This window comes from Acipenser ruthenus, chromosome 5, assembly GCF_902713425.1.
Source record: "Acipenser ruthenus chromosome 5, fAciRut3.2 maternal haplotype, whole genome shotgun sequence".
In the NCBI taxonomy this organism is placed as follows: domain Eukaryota; kingdom Metazoa; phylum Chordata; class Actinopteri; order Acipenseriformes; family Acipenseridae; genus Acipenser; species Acipenser ruthenus.
The window spans coordinates 65,745,274-65,757,412 of record NC_081193.1 but is presented as its reverse complement, the minus strand read 5'-3'; the positions used below and the strand labels follow the sequence as shown (position 1 = coordinate 65,757,412).

The 12,139-nt window shown below is 37.8% G+C and overlaps 1 protein-coding gene across 3 annotated transcripts in view; it reads right to left on the bottom strand.

Moving 5' to 3' along the window:
• Positions 1-12,139, bottom strand: part of LOC117402437 (guanine nucleotide-binding protein G(I)/G(S)/G(O) subunit gamma-4-like) — a 33,153-nt gene that overhangs the window by 5,525 nt on the left and 15,489 nt on the right. The window lies entirely within an intron of this gene.

The window sequence follows — 12,139 nt, the reverse complement described above, 5'->3', positions numbered from 1 at the left end:
ATGAAGACATACACTACGGTGCTTTACAATTCCAATCTAACATCACAAAACTACCACACAACACAACACATTTTAAGGTCAGCACTGAGGTGATCTCACAGAAAGCAAAATTTAAAATTAAACTAAACAAGTGGTACATTTCAGAGCTCCTACATTCACAAAAGTTGTTTCTTTGTAGTTCTGCTACAGAACTATTTTTACAACAAAAAATGGTGCAAACCTAACAGTGGTACGTAAATGCTTTGTAAATATGGCCCTAAAAAAGCTTTGATTTGATATCAATATACCCACTGGCTGTGTGGTCCAGTGGTTAAAGAAAAGGGCTTGTAACTAGGAGGTCCCTGGTTCAAATCTCACCTCAGCCACTGACTCATTGTGTGACCCTGAGCAAGTCACTTAACCTCCTTGTGCTCCATCTTTCGGGTGAGACGTAGTTGTAAGTGACAATGTAGCTGATGCATAGTTCACACACCCTAGTCTCTGTAAGTCGCCTTGGATAAAGGTGTCTGCTAAATAAAAAAATAATAAAGGGAATCTAATTTCTTCAACATCCTATTACACTTACTGTACTATTAGGATATCCGGAATTGCCTTGTATTTGTTATCATAATTTTTTTTAATTGGGTTTGAAACGCATTGTAATCAAGAAGTCTTCAGAATCCACTCTGACAGTCTGCTGTGCACAACATATTTACCACTTAGACAAACAGATGGTGCACTTAGGGATTCCCTCATGGAACCCTGAGGAGGTAATGGAAGGGTTCAATTAATACTCCAGTAGGAGAGTGTGCTGGTTGACATTGTTGGAGATTCAGTCTTAAATGATCGAAACAATCACATCCAAGGTTTTGTTAGTCTAAAGATAGCAACCCATTTTCAAAATCCAACACGCTACAGCCGCAGAGAAACTTAATGAAAGGCTACTTTTGCCTGTTTCTCTTTCCTGAGGTGAAGAAAGTCTGCCGGCTGGATAATCAAATGAGTGCAATCAGGCAGACAGCCACCCCAGCTACCAGACAGCACTGTAACCTTTGAAAATATTACCGGGTTAGTGTTTTCCTTGATAACAAACGGTGTATAGAACAGCAGGCCTGTATAAATCATTAAGAAAAAAAAAACAACAATAAGCCAACTAAGACAAGAGATTTATTTAACCAAGCGTAGTACAATATATCATATTTAAAATACAAATACATGTTTATTGTTTCTTTCAAAGCTGTATAATTGAGACCAGTGTACAGCAGCTATGATTTATGGAATCATTTTGTTAGCTACAGCCACTAATTGATGCCTAAATTAGCTCTATTACACAAAAGCCACTTATTCAGTTATTATGTGCGTCAAAAGGCTGCTGTGTTTGAAGGATCCGGTACAGAATTTCATTTATTTTGTTCACCTTTTTGAATTTGTTAATGCTTCAAAGGGAGGTTGGAATTTTGGTATCACTTTGGTAGTTGAGGACTAGAAAAAGACAAAATCCTTCTGGGTCTCTTGAAAGAAACACGTCATGGCTAACGTGTACAGTATTTTCATTCAGGCTAATGGAACTCTGTTGGCATTATTTACTTTCAGGTGGTCTTGCACTTCATAAGCCTTTTTACCTGGAGAGTGCATTGTTTCCTGTCATTAACCAACCAGTTATTTGCCTAATACCTGACATATTTTTTGGCCAGTGACATGTTTTGTCCCAGAGGCCCTGCTGAGGTTAAAATGCTTAGGAAGTGAAAAGTAAGGCATGTAAGGTAGCACTTAGAATTTTTTTTGTTGTTTTTTAACTGCACTGCACTAGGAACATAAGTTTAGCTGAAAAGTACGATACACTGGCTTTAGGTCAGCACTACCAGGATTGTGAATGATTATGGACAGATTTCTGTCTTACTTGTATTCACCAAGATTCTAGACAAATTAGTTCACATTTAGTTTAAATGGTTTGTTGATTTATTAGCCCTTCACCAGTATCAGCAATGGACCAGGGCAAGATAATTGTAACCCACAGATTTTGTTTTGAGAAAATGAATCTTGAAACAATTATTTGTTTGTACAAAATTGATAGAGCCATATTTTAACTGAATTACAGTGCTTAGATGTTTGTTTGCACCTGTATTTAAATCCACCTCAGTAAAATGTAGTCTAGCACTTTTAGTTCCTGTAAAACAAAATAGAAACAAAGCTACATTTTATAAGCAAACCCACAGTGGCTCATTTAAAAAATAAATAAAGCCAGTCATTTTTATGTGGGATAGCATCCTGTTGCTGCCTTTTAAAATGACTGTGTATTATTATTATTATTATTATTATTATTATTATTATTATTATTATTATTATTACTTCCTGGTGTCATCTTACTTTCCACTAGAGCAAAGAACCTGGGTGTTACTCTGGACCCTGAGCTTTCTTTTGATTTCCATATTAATCTGTTATCAGAATAGCTTTTCATCATTTGAGAAATGTTGCCAAATTAAAATCTGTATTGGATGTGAGGGATTCAGAGATTACTCCAGTGCTAAGGGGTCCTTACATTGGTTACCAGTGAGCTACCGAATTGATTTTAAAGTTGTTGTAATAATTTATAAGGCCCTTCATGGATTAGGGACTGTCTCCAAGAACTACTAACTCTGTATATTCCTAGTCATTCTTTGAGATCAGAAAATGCAGAACTTTTAATTGCTTTTTGCTGTTGCGCTCCTCTGTTGTGGAACTCTATTCTGATTACAATTAGGCAGGCTGAAACACTTGATTCTTTTAAATCTAAACTGAAAAAATACTTTTGAATAATTGGTTATAACTGGAGTGTATTGTATTCATTAGCTATTTTATTTTGTTTTTAGCTTTGTACAGTGCTCTGGGTTGCCTTGGCGTGAAGGGTGCTATATAAAAATACATTTGTATTGTATCATATTGTATCTTACAATGGTCAAAAGATGAAAGTACAGTGTGATAGCATATTATTGATATTATTCTCTCAGTTTTAATGAAAATGTGGGTTACCATTATCTTGCACTAAGCCCTTCATATATCTACAGAACCATATATTTGATTGTGATGAAACTTAAGAAATAGGCAAATGCATTTGTTAGCACAAGTTATTGAGAGTATCAGAATCTGGGGATATATGAAGTTTCCTGACCTTTCATTTGTCGGTACTGTGACATTGTCAAAGTTCAAAAGGGCTTGTTGTGCCTGTCTAGTGCAATCTTCAGTGGTTCCGGACACAAAAGAAAGTACCAGGTTTGGTTCAGGAACAAAGAAAGCTCTTGATTTTATTGAAAAATACTTAAACAAACAAAAGACTGTCTCGAAGGCCATAAAGTATCAATTATAAATGCTCCACCCAAACACGCCACACAAGCTTCTCGCTCAAATACACTTACGCCACACAGACTTTCACTTCTCACATTCTCCAACACACTCCTCAAACAAACAATTTTTTCTTTTATACCATGTGGCCAGAGGTTGATTGACAATTATTCAATCACCACCTAGCCACATACCACACTTTTCTCACATTCATTTACACAAACCATTAAAAATCAACCAATCACTCCCACATTTACACAATCACACAATGATATCACCATGGTTATAGGTTGTCCCTTCACCTTCACCAAGATGTCCGCCAGCCACCAAACTCACACACACTTAAATGGGACCTACATTTTTATTTATATCTAGAAAACTGTGCATACTTGTGATGAAACTTTGTAAGCGCATTCTTTTGAACAAGTTATTAAGAGTATCAGGGTCTGGCGTTACATGGAAGTGCTTGTCCATCTACATTTGTCACACTTATGTTTTAACATACATCTGCATGATGACACTGTTTAGCATGTATGAAACTATACTGTGTTTTACTCTTTTTTAAATGTCAGTTGCATTTTTGAAAACTACCCTTTGGCCTGTTATAACTGATCACTTCCCATTTTGAAACCTAACATTCAACCAATTATATATTTTCAGCAATGCATTCTCATAGTGGTCAACAAAAACACATTATTGATTGAAATATGGAAAATTAACATTGCCTAGGAGACATAAATCAAGCAGAAGGTGACATGCCCCTTAGTACTGAATAGATGTTTCAAAAACATGTAGTGAATGTATTACTTCAATTGCTTTTCACATTTGTACTGTACGTGTAAAAAATTATATTTTAACCAGGGGATGTTTGGGCTAAATCCGTGAAAAGTGCATCTCAAAGTGAGAAATATTTAGCCAACTATCCTATATATCATCTAAAATTCTTTGAGTCTCAATTATGTATTGTACTAAAAAAATATATATATTATCCATAGTATGACTTTATTTTAAATAGCCAGTGAGCAAAAATATGAGAAAGAACTACTAACTATGTTGCAATTAATGTGAGTTTAAACGATAATCATGGTTATCGTGATCATTTTTAGCCTATTATTGATCATTGAAAATGTCATTATCATCTAAAACGCTAGAGGAAGGTAGACTTAAAATTAACATTTGATTTTTTTACTGCTTTTATAGCTTCCAGATGTCAAACTTTCTTTCCTGAGTCACCCAGGACACACTCAAAAGAGAGACCTTTTACATCCATTTTATATCCCTGGTCAACCCTGCTGTGAAATCAAATTAGTAACATTTAAAATAAATAAATAAAGACCTACACAAGACTCATTTTCTAATTCCATAGTGTGCTGTAAATGTGACTCATGTAACGATAGCCTGGGCTTCTGTGTAATACATTTAGATGAGCTGTAATTATAAACCCTAGTCATACTGGTGAAGCCTTCTAATAACCATGTATCACGTTCCTCCACGCGATTGAAGAAATAATGATTACCTTTGCTGTGCTATCAGCTGAATATGTAGTTTGTTCTAACATTTTGCCAATCAGAACGTCTTGTCACTGGCAGCCCCATATTTAAATATTACAACACCCAAAAGACCCCCCCTCGCTGGCATTAACAGGGGCAGGATGCAGGGCACACGGCTCAAATTTAGACTTATGGCACACAATCTGCATAGAAGAACCCTCCCACTGCTCCCCAGCAGCACAATTGAAAAGGAACTGTATGTCAGTGCCATACACATCCCTTGCCACGGTATAATTAACATTGCAGCCATCAATATCAGTAGAGCAAGATGCAACATTCAGTAAATGAACCAATCAGGCTTTAGTCGTGTGAAAAAGGCAATCACTGTGTGCTGCATGCACAGTACGTGGAATAACCTGCGTAGAAAAATGTTCCTGCAATTTTTTATGAAATCTGGGCACACTGTTTTGAAGAGTTTGCCTTCATGGATGTTAAGGATAATAATTGGGTTCATTGATTCATATTTAAGCCTACTTTACAGCTCCATTTTATTAATTTAATAATTCCAGTAGATTAAAAGATCTTTGAGCGTGAATGTAGGTGTGATTAAGCCAGGGGTGGCCAAAGCTGACCCTGAAGTAGTTCATTATTTCATATTCCTGTTAAACCTGGAGTGGAATGGCTCAGCCGGGCTGTGATTGGACACTCCTGGAGTGGAATGGCTCAGCCGGGCTGTGATTGGACACTCCTGGAGTGGAATGGCTCCGCCGGGCTGTGATTGGACACTCCTGGATTAAGCAATCAGAGCAATCCGAGAGTTTGAAATGGCTTGGACTTCAGTGAATAATTTAGGAGATTGTTAAGAATAAATCGGGAGAGTTTGTTTGGATTAATCCTAGCACATCTTGTTTAAATTAAACTCTAAATACATTGTAGGGTTTTTTTCTATTGCTGTGGTCCGTCCCCCTATGACAATGAGGTTGATTAACTAGCAGCAAAAAACAGGGAAATAACATTGGTCATATTTTTCATTTAATCAGATAGCCCCAATGCAGTTTTTAATCGTCACTATTCATTTTAATTGATTAGTCATAGTAAGCAAATATCTAACTAATCACATTTATTCTACACTCCACATTATATGGAGTTGTAGTAATATTCAGTATTTTTTTTACATCAAGCCCTGAAATACATACTGTAGTCAAAGACTGCAGGTTCAGTAAATTCAATCATCTTTTTAACTGACGTAAAGTGATTGTAGCTTACAAACTAATTCCATAAATCTTACCTGTTGTGCACATCCATTCTTACTGAGGTCTCAAATGTTTCTTTTTGAAAGAAACGTGTGCTATAGCAAACATGACATCTGGTACTACACTGGTGTTATTACACTGTCTTTGTTATTTTACTTGGATAGTGAAATTGTCCCCACTCTTTCAACACCTTCTTTCCTGTCAATAACCAACAGCTGTTTCCCCTGTGGACAGACATGTTTTGTAGCCAGTAAAATGCTTGACCGAAAAGACACTGACCATGAGATTATGAGCATTACAGATGTCCTGTAAGGGAAGGCAAGCAAACTGAGAACTTTTGTTTTACTGGATGTCATGTTTTAAAATGAAAATACATGTTTGAGATATCATGTTTCATTTGAAACTGCACATTTGAGATCTATATAGTCAATGGAATTACATGACTGGTACGATCTATGAAAGTATTCTGTAAGCTAACACCACTTTAATGATATTATTTTTATTATATAGGAGGCTGTGTGGTCCGGTGGTTAAAGTGAAGGGCTTGTAACCAGGGGGTCCCTGTTCAAATCCCGACTCACTCACTGACTCACTGTGTGACATTGAGCAAGTCACTTAACCGCCTTGTGCTCCGTCTTTCGGGTGAAATGTTCTTATAAGTGACTCTGCAGCTGATGCATAGTTCACACACCCTAGTCTCTGTAAGTTGCCTTTAGGCATCTGCTAAATAAACAAATAATAATGATATGTCACTCAGGCTGATACGATTAAACTTGAGTCTCGGTCAGTCATCAATGCTATTGCTATACCATCCATCTTATCAATCTGTGTATGAGTTGAATAATACTGCAGCACTGAAAATCACTGCAGAGCAAAGCTTCCTTATTACATTTAGCATAAAATGAGGCAGACTTCATTTGACTTTCATTTTCATTTTCAAAGGAGATTGTCTGTGTCTCTTTATTGCTTGTCAACAGCACTGGGAATACCTTCAGGTTATCTTTTGTCTCTATAATGCTTCTGTTCTTTTTATTCAATGTTATCTTTGCATCACCTAACAGGGAAAAAAAAAACTTTGGTACGGTTGATTTCGGATGGGTTGGGAAACAGCGGTTTCTGACAAAATAGAACAAATGGCAGTATACCTTATTTTCAATTAAGTAAACATTTGGGGAAACACTTCCGAGCACAACGTGATTCCTCCTAACAAGTCAGAAAATGGAGGAAAGCTTTAAATTACAATAATTACCTGTATGATTATATGTCACATAGAAATGGCAATCATTCATATCAATACAATTTAGCATTTTAGCAGATGTTGAAACCAACCTGTCTTTAGGAACAGTGTGCTTGTGTATAAGAATGTGATGAGTTAGTTACATGCTCAAACATTTTTTCCAATCGACCAAATGCAAAATGTTTCTAGAGACATGTTTCTCAAAGTAGAAACCAGGGGTGTGGTACGAATCCCATAGCGGCTGCAGCAGCTGCAAGCTGCTACCCTAACAACTTCAAATCAGCTACCATATGCCGAGTGACAGTTAAAGAGTTGACTCTGCCCTATTCACAGTAGTGATCGAGACCTAAGTGAATTATACGCAGATGTTATTTGTGATTGATTTAGGTATTGTGAATAGGGTGTAGCTTATCTAGCCAAAAACATGTTGCAGTTTCCAAAACACAATCTGAAAACTTCTCGTAGCAAAAGGATACGGTACATTTCATCATGGCGTATACATACAATGGTGACCTTTGTGACCTTTTGACATAACACAGTACATTAGCTGTGTAGCAAAAAAAAATTCCATCAACAGCCTCTTTTAGATTTTTAGATCTTTTTAGATGATTTGGATGTCTGCTTTCAGGAGCTAATGAGCAAATTAAACACTACCCTTTGCTGTGCATTGATTTAGACACAGATGTACATTGATAAGGTAGCCACTCATATCTGATGCAAGGGCTCTTTCATTTACAACGTGTTAAAAAATCTTAAAATGGAATAAATGTGAACACCAGTCAAGGTAAAAATTGACTACTTACATTGTTTTTGTATTCTGAAAGTTTAAAATGACACTAAATAGAGCCACACAATAATCCTCATTGTAATTTTAAAAAGAGTAACAATGTATTTTATTAACCATGGACAACGGACATGTGATGTTGTGTAAGGCAGGGGTTCCCAAACCTTTTTACCTGAGGCCCACCTGTTCAGCTGCATTAGGCACTGCGGACCACTATTAGCACTCCTTGGGAAAATGTCAAATTAAAAACATTTTATATCTTTAAACCTGTAACATTATAAATAAACCTAATCTACACTGTCCTTTATTCATTTGAATAAATATTGTGATTGATGGAAATCACATAGACTATGCGCTGCGTGAAACTGAAAATATATACAGACGTGCTCAAATTTGTTGGTACCCCTCCACAAAAAACGAAGATTGCACAATTTTCTCTGAAATAACTTGAAACTGACAAAAGTAATTGGCATCCACCATTGTTTATTCCATATTTAATAGAAATCAGACTTTGCTTTTGATTTTTTATTCAACATAATATTGTAAATAATAAAACAAATGAAAATGGCATGGACAAAAATGATGGGACCGCTAACCTAATATTTTGTTGCACAACCTTTAGAGGCAATCACTGCAATCAAACGTTTTCTGTAGCTCTCAATGAGACTCCTGCACCTGTTAACAGGTAGTTTGGCCCACTCTTCCTGAGCAAACTGCTCCAGCTGTCTCAGGTTTGATGGGTGTCTTCTCCAGACTGCAAGTTTCAGCTCTTTCCATAGATGTTCGATAGGATTCAGATCAGGACTCATAGAAGGCCACTTCAGAATAGTCCAATGTTTTGTTCTTATCCATTCTTCGGTGCTTTTAGCTGTGTGTTTTAGGTCATTATCCTGTTGGAGGACCCATGACCTGCGACTGAGACAGAGCTTTCTGACACTGGGCAGTACGTTTCGCTCCAGAATGCCTTGATAGTCTTGAGATTTCATTGTGCCCTGCACAGATTCAAGGCACCCTGTGCCAGGCGCAGCAAAGCAGCCCCAAAACATAACCGAGCCTCCTCCATATTTCACTGTAGGTATGGTGTTCTTTTCTCTGAAAGCTTCATTTTTTCGTCTGTGAACATAGAGCTGATGTGAATTGCCAAAAAGCTCCAGTTTTGACTCATCTGTCCAAAGGACATTCTCCCAGAAGGATTGTGGCTTGTCAATATGCATTTTAGCAAATTCCAGTCTGGCTTTTTTATGTTTTTCTGTCAAAAGTGGAGTCCTCCTGGGTCTTCTTCCATGGAGCCCACTTTCGCTCAAAAAGCGACGGATGGTGCGATCAGAAACTGACGTACCTTCACCTTGGAGTTCAGCTTGTATCTCTTTGGCAGTTATCCTTGGTTCTTTTTCTACCATTCGCACTATCCTTCTGTTCAATTTGGGGTCGATTTTCCTCTTGCGACCGCACCCAGGGAGGTTGGCTACAGTTCCATGGACCTTAAACTTCTTAATGATATTTGCAACTGTTGTCACAGGAACATCAAGCTGCTTGGAGATTGTCTTGTAGCCTTTACCTTTACCATGCTTGTCTATTATTTTCTTTCTGATCTCCTCAGACAACTATCTCCTTTGCTTTCTCTGGTCCATGTTCAGTGTGGTGCACACAATGATACCAAACAGCACAGTGACTACTTTTCTCCATTTAAATAGGCTGAATGACTGATTACAAGATTGGAGACATGTGTGACACTAATTAAAGAAACTAATTAGTTTGAAATATCACTATAATCCAATTATTTATTATCTTTTCTAAGGGGTACCAACAAATGTGTCCAGGCCATTTTAGAACATCTTTGTAGAATAAGCAATAATTAATCTCTTTTCACAGCTTCTTTGCTTTATTCTATGACATACCAAAGGCATGCAAGTATACATGATAAAATAGCTTTTAATTTAATCACTTTTCAGGAGGAATGAAGCATTATTTCAATGAGCTGTAAGGGTACCAACAAATTTGAGCACGTCTGTATATATTTTTTAAACACTTTCATTTTAGTAAATAAAATAAATAGCAAAAACTAAACAGACGGTTTTTTTATCAAACTTTAAAATTAGGTACCTTTGTATAATTTAACATTTTAGAAATGCAGTTATTTTTCTTTGTCATCAAACAAGAAAGAAGTGCATGTCTCTTATTATTCCCATTCATAAATACCTGAAAAGGAATCACTTTGAGTAAAACCAGCACAATGTGCACAAGACCATAACTCTTGAATCCTAATTTCTGAGCACTGTAACTAAAACGTCCAGCCGTTACCTCTCACGCTGAAATGTCATGCACAAAAAAGATGAATGCGCACAATACAGAGGGAAACAAGAGCCTTGCAGAAGTTACTTTTTTTGGCACTATTCTGTACAACCAAATACAACTTGCAAAATCACATTCAGTTAGCTTGCAACATCACTGATACCGCTGTACAAAAGAGCCAGGCAATCCACACAGAGACAAAATAAGCAGGAAATAAAGCGCTTGGTCACAGCTACACCTGTGTTGAAGTACTATGATGTTACGAAGCCTGTCACTGTTCAGAGTGATTCAAGCAAAAATGGGTCAGATGCTGTCTAATGCAAGAAGGTCAGCCAGTTGCTTTTACATCTAGAGCACTAACCCAACCGAGCAGAACTATGCACAGATCGAAAAGGAATGCTTGAGCATAGTGTTCGCCTGCCGGCATTTCCATCACTATCTCTACGGCCGAGAAATGATCACAGCAGAAAGTGACCATAAGCCACTGCCATCTTCAAGAAGCCCCTCCTGAGAGCACCCAAGCGACTTCACAGTATGCTGCTTACATTACAGCATTAGACCCTCAATGTTGTCTACAAGCCAGGCCCTGAGATGTATATCAGCGACACACTCAGCAGAGCAACAGCAGCAGACAGGATGTCGAGTGCACAGCATGAGCATCACACAGTTTGCAGTGTGCAGCAGGAGCAAAATGACATAGCACAGATCAATCAAGCAGATTATTTGAATGTCACAGATGAGCGATTGCATCAGATTGTAAAGCACACTGAGAGAGATGAATGTTTGCAGCACTGAAGTCAGTAGTTCTGACTGGATGACCAGAATTGAAGGAGGAAACACCAATCATTGTGAGAGAATATTGGTCATTTAGAGATGAAATCAGCATACAGAATGGCATTTTGTACAAAGGGTGCCGAGGGTCATCATACCCAAATCACTGCGACCAAATATGCTAGCACGCATACATTCAAGCCACACTGGTGGAGAAGCATGCTACAGGCAGGCACGCGACACCCTGTACTGGCCTAACATGCAAGGTGAGATCAAAGACTTTGTCAGCAATTGCTCTATCTGCAATGAATATGCACATGAGCAGCAGAGGGAAACCATGATGTCACATGAGATACCATCACGACCTTGGCAGATTATCAGCATGGACTTATTCAACTATGCAGGGCAAGAGTTCCTGCTGATAGTCGACCACTACTCAGACTTCTGGGAAATCGCGCTGCTCCCAGACTTGTTTGCTGAGACTACAATCAAGCATTGCAAGGCACAGTTTGTGTATCATGGTCAACTGGATCGAGTGATCTCAGATAATGGACCTCAATTTGCATGCGAGCAATTCAGATGATTTGCCACTATATAGGAGTTTGAGCATGTCACCTCATCACCACGTCACCCGCAAGCTAATGGCAAAGCTGAATCTGCTGTCAAGATAGTGAAGAACTTGTGCAAGAAAGCTAAAAGTGATGGTAAAGACCCATGGAAAGCCATCCTGCATGGGAGAAACACACCAACAGAGAGAATGTTTTAGATGATCCTCACGTAAACAAGAGTGTTTGCTGGTCTGCCCTCTGTGCTGACAGCTAAAACACTGTTCTGCTGGTACACTACATGGGACCTCTGCAGATTTTTTTTTTCTTTTTTTTTTTTTTTTAGAGGATAGGGATGAAAAAGGGAAATATTGTCTTACATGTCTATTTCAGAAACACACTGCTGTTATTGTTTTGCGTTTTATTAAAAGTCCTGCGTATATTTTCTCTTGATTGGTTGTTACTCTGAC